Raw genomic sequence first — 6,000 nt, forward strand, 5'->3', positions numbered from 1 at the left:
AGTCACAAATGGACAATTCACTGTCAACAGAGTTGCTTATGTTGAAGGACTTCAACATAATTTGATAAGTGTGTCACAACTTGTTGTTGGTACTGGAAATCAAGTTGTATTTAATGAAGAAGGAAGTATCATTTCAAATGCGAAGTAAAATGAAATACTTCTCAAATCCAAAAGATATGGTGATATGTTTACACTGGACATCAAACCAATTGTGGGAAAACCTGTTGTGTGTTTACTATCAAAAGCATCTAATGATGTCAGCTGGCTTTGGCATAGAAGATTGTCACACTTGAACTTTCGCAATATTAACAAACTTGTCACTGAAGTTTTAGTTTGAGGGTTACCTGTACTAAAATTTGACAATGATTCTCTGTGTGCAGCTTGCGAACAAGGAAAACACCATAGAAAAGGCCATCCGATTGTAATCGATTCAAAAATCATAGAACAATTGGAACTTCTTGACATTGACTTATGTGGACCATCGACTATTGCTACAATCAATAAAAAGCGGTACATTTTAGTTATTGTAGATGATTTTTCTCGATTCACATGGGTATTTTTTCTCAGGTTAAAATCTGAAGTTGCTCAAATGATGATTGATTTTATCAAAAAGATTGAGCTTAGTCTGAATAAGAATGTTCGCAAAATTAAAAGTGATAATGGTTCTGAGTTTAAAAATCAAACTCTTGATTCTTTTCTCACAAGCAAAGGCATTTCACATAATTTCTCATCACCATATACTCCGCAACAAAATGGAGTTGTTGAAAGAAGAAATCGATCTCTATGCGAAGCAGCCAGAACCATGTTAACATATGCGAATCTACCTCAATATCTTTGGGCTGAAGCAGTTTTCACTGCATGTTTTACTCAGAATCGATCATTCATTCATCGAAGATTCAATGTTACTCCATATGAAATAATCAATAATAGGAAACCTAATGTCAAATTTTTTCATGTTTTTGGTTGCAGGTGTTTTCTCATGAATCTCAATGATAATTTTTCCAAATTCCAAGCTAAAGCTGATGAAGGCATATTCTTAGGATATTCGCAGAATTCAGTTGCATACAGAGTGCTTAATAAAAGAACTAGAAAAGTTGAAGAAACTTTCAATTTAACGTTTGATGATTACTATCTTAAACAAACGGATAGTAAATTTGAAAATAAATCAATACTTGTTAATTCAAATACTCAAATTGATAATTCTGAAATAAATGATTTTGATTATGACTTAATTTTCGGAATTCCTGACAGGGCAATTGAAGCAGAAAATAATGCTCCTGATAATCAAACATCAGAATCCTAAAAACATACTGATGATTCGATAATTACTACAAGGTCAATAACTTACGAAAGTATGCCTGATGCTCGTATGGCGGAGAGGCATACGAGTATCCATGAAGATTGTCAGCCAACTTTCGAGGGGGAGAATGAAAATATGAATCATCAAGTTGAGGGGGAGCATTCGCAAAATCAACAGGAACATCATTTTGAGGGGGAGCATCAAGATGAATATCATCTTGAGGGGGAGCATGATGAAACACAGACAATTAATCTTGATGAAAATGATGAGTTTCATGAACTAAATGATAATTTATCTGTTGCAGGATCTGAAAATGAAGATATGTATGAAGATGCAACATTAGAATTTGAACCTAATTTTCCACCACTTGAGAAATGGACAAGAAATCATCCAAAAGAACAGGTAATTGGAAATCCACAAGATAGTGTGTTGACAAGAGCTCAAATTCGTGCGAAAAATGAGGTACTGAATGCGAACCAAGAACTATGTATGTTTAATGCCTTTATTTTGAAAATAGAGCCAAAGACAGTAAAGGATGCTATGGAACACCTAGATTGGGTTGTTGCTATGCAATCTGAACTGGCTGAATTTGAACGAAACAAGGTTTGGAGGTTAATTTCTAAACCTTCTAATGTTTCAATTGTCAGATTAAAATGGATTTTTAAAAATAAAACCGAAAAAGATGGCAATATTATTCGCAATAAAGCTAGACTAGTGGTTAAAGGTTATTCGCAACAAGAAGGAATAGACTATGAAGAAACATTTGCACCTGTTGCAAGATTGAAGCAGTTTACATATTTTTAGCTTATGCAGCTCACAAAGACTTTGATGTTTATCAAATGGATGTTAAGTGTGCATTCTTAAATGGATAGAAGAAACAGTGTATGTTGAACAACCACCAGGGTTTATAAATGATGAACATCCTGATCATGTTTACATCCTAGATAAGGCTGTATATGGATTAAAACAAGCACCAAGAGCCTGGTACGCAACACTTATAAATTTCTTGAAACAATCTAAATTTAAACAAGGATCAGTAGACCCCACATTATTTCGCAAGAAAGTTGGAAATCATCTAATGCTTGTTCAAATTTATGTTGATGATATTATTTTTGGCTCGACTGACCCAACATTGTCAATTGAATTTGAAAATCTAATGAAAAGTCAGTTTGAAATGAGCATGATGGGAAAAATTAATAATTTTCTTGGTTTGAATATAAGACAGAACAGGGATGGAATCTTAATCAATCAAGAAAAATATACGAAGAACTTGCTTGAAAAGTTTGGAATGACTAATAGCACGAAACTAAGAGTACCAATGGCAGTAGGAACAAGACTAACTCCTTCGTTAGATGCTCCTACTATTGATTTAACACTTTATCGAAGCATGATAGGGTCTTTATTGTACTTAACTGCAAGTAGACCTGATATTATGTTTTCGGTTTTCAATTGTGCTAGATATCAAGCTAATACCAGAGAACCTCATTTGACTGCAGTGAAAAATATTTTTCACTATCTTAAGGGAACAGTTTCGTTAGGACTTTTGTATCCTTCGAAAACGGGGTTTTTCATTCAAGCTTTTTCAGATTCTGATCTAGGAGGATTTACTTTGGATAGGAAAAGTACGAGTGGTGGATGTCAACTATTGGATGGGAAGTTGGTGAGTTGGAAATCGAAGAAACAAACTTGTGTGGCTATATCAACTTCCGAGGCTGAATACATTGCTGCTGCTGCTTGCACATCGCAAATTATTTGGATTCAGAGTCAACTTCGTGACTATGCAATAAACATGAAAAATATTCCCATGTATTGTGATTCGCAAAGTGCAATTATCATTTGTCATAATCCAGTACAACATTCAAAGACAAAACACATTGCTCTTCGATATCATTTTATCAAAGATCATGTGGAAGATGGGAATATTGAAATTCATTTTGTTAAAACAACTGAACAACTTACTGATATTTTTACAAAACCTCTTGATGAAAAATCATTTGTTAGAATTTTGGCAGGTTTGGGGATGATTGATGCGAATTCAATTCCAAAAACTCAAGCATGAAAGTGTCGTTCAGCAGTTATGAATCGAAATTGTTCAGATATTACTATTCATCCAGAGGCTTCGCATGGCTTCGCATCCACATCTTTTCGCATTTGCGATCATAACAACTGAGGTTAGCTTTACGATTCATTTTGTAGTTTTTAATTTTTGAAAAATCAAAAATCCAAAAAGATTTTATGTTTATTCATTTTCGTTTTTGAAAAATTAAAAATCCAAAAAGATTTTATTTTGTTATGTTTTTAATTTTGAAAAATTCAAAAATCACAAAAATATTTTTGTTTTCTTTGTTCTTTAAAGATTGTGTGTTGAGAGTTTAGTACAGGGCTTAATGCGAAGAGGTCTTGCTTATATGTTTCTATGGGAAGGTATTAATTTCTTTTAAAACTAGTTAGGATGTCCCTAGAAGCATGCTGCTGTATGTAGACCAAAAGCCTCAACAAGACTCTATGTGTGAGAAAAGAAAGCCTTAATGAAATTATCACATGAAAATTTCTTCCCAAAAGGCTTATATTCGCATAAGTCAAAAGAGCTACCTTACTCTTCTCAAAAGAGTTAAGAGTTTTCTATTTTGTCCATTATAACAGAGGTACACTTCGATTCTTAACCAATCTTTTAATACCAAACAAATTTTTCAATCCAAATTTTCGAAGAGATTTGTCCTTGAGGTCTTTGATCAAACCAATCAAAACCTAGACAAATCACAAGTCTGTGTTTATGATATTACATCATGAGACCGTGATGGAAGTGAAACCTAAACATCATATACCTTAAGAAATTGATGGGGAACATCGTTCCAGATTTTAACGAAACCTTTGTTTCAGTATCAAAATTTGGAAACTCCAAATCATATTCAATTCGCATGTGTGGTCTTTATCAAATATTCGCAACCCACGATGTTTGTTACCCAACAAGATCCAGAACAAATTTTTTTGAATATGATTTATGTGTGAGTTTTATTCGCAAATCCTAGTCATGATAAATATTTTCAAAAGCCAACTTGCCACTGACTACACTGGTCAAACAAGTAATTTCATTTAAAATTTCTCACCTTATGTTAAGGTTGATATGTAATGAAAGTTAAAACCAATCCAAAATATCTTTTAAAAGAAGCCCTTCGATACTTATCTAAGAGTATTCGATTGTAATTCACGGGAAACTACACAAGCTGTTGAGTGTCTCTCTTGATGATTAACGAAGCAACCTTTGCCTGGGGTTTAATTGCATTCATGTCAAATTGAATTTTTGACATCACAAAATTCCAAAAAAAAATTGTTTTGTTTCTCATCTTATTCTGTTGACACAATGCACACACGAAATCCTTGAGGTTCTGAGTAAAACCAACTCAGGCTGATGATTTCGCAATTCTGGCATATGAATTCACTTTACATCCCAAAAGTGAAAGAGCTTTGCCTCCATGCGAAGGGTTTTAACGGTTCAGATTCTATAACGGGAAACTTGACAGGCTGTGTACTCAAGATGGTTGGTATTCTATCCGGTTTTCAAGGAGATGTGACAGTTACTTTTAGAAGCATGGTTATCTTTTGCAATCATGATCTGATTTTCAAGGTGCCACATCAGATAACATTAAATGCATCCCGCTTTAATTTCAAATCAATTTGGGTAAACTATAAAAGGGGGATCAAGAACACTATATACAGTTACGCAAACAGAACTCTCACAAACCTCCAAAGATTCAAACTTGATCAAACTTTATCTCTTTCAAACCCTAACAATGGCGGCCACTCAATCCAACACTGATGAAGTTCTTTCTCAATCCCTGATGAAAATCCAAAGCACCAATTATGAAGTTGATCCAAATGTCTCTTCTTATCTCAAAGGCTTGAAGATGCTCATCGTTGCCCTGAAACGATCACCCCTGTCGACTGCCATCTTTAGTTCATTCTCCATTCCGATGACATGGTTATCCTTGGCAGCTTCAACGACATCATACAACCATACAACTGATGTGATAACCTTCAACTTGATAAACAACAAACGGGTAAAACTTTCCAAGAAGATGTTTGTTGAATTCTTGTAGATTCCAAACAATCCTCCATTTTTAAAACCTGTTAACCCTCAAATCATTCACATGTTCAATGAGATGGGCCATCAACCAGAGCTTGAGAAGATAAGTGACTTTCGAAAGTCTAGGTTGCCGTGCATATGGAATTTCTTGTTTGGTATTTTTCTCAGATGCCTAACAGGATGCACAGTTGGTTTGGATAGGGGACGAATGGAAGTATATGCCATGGTTATGGGCTTGTACTATGACATCAGCGTCGATATGCAACCAAGTTATGGAAGGAATTTATTAAGAGTCTCGAAAACACAAATTCTAAAAAAGGGATTTCGTGTGCGAGGTATTGGAGCTTAATTTTGGAGAAGGTATATGAAAAAGAAGGGATTCCAGTAACGAAGGATGTTGAAGTTGTTGAATTTTCTCTATATCAATTTCCGAAGGTAGTGGAAGATGATGAGAAAATTTTTACTCATGTTGCTCGCATTCCAGATGCGATGCTTCGCAAGGTCTCTCAAACTCACAAGGTCTTGGTGAGATATTTGAAAACAATTGATCAATCGGTGCCGACTGGAGTGTTATTAGATGTTGCTGCACCATCAAAGAAGAAGAAGTCTACAAAGA

This window comes from Lactuca saligna, chromosome 1 (assembly GCF_052625555.1).
Source record: "Lactuca saligna cultivar CGN05327 chromosome 1, ASM5262555v1, whole genome shotgun sequence".
In the NCBI taxonomy this organism is placed as follows: domain Eukaryota; kingdom Viridiplantae; phylum Streptophyta; class Magnoliopsida; order Asterales; family Asteraceae; genus Lactuca; species Lactuca saligna.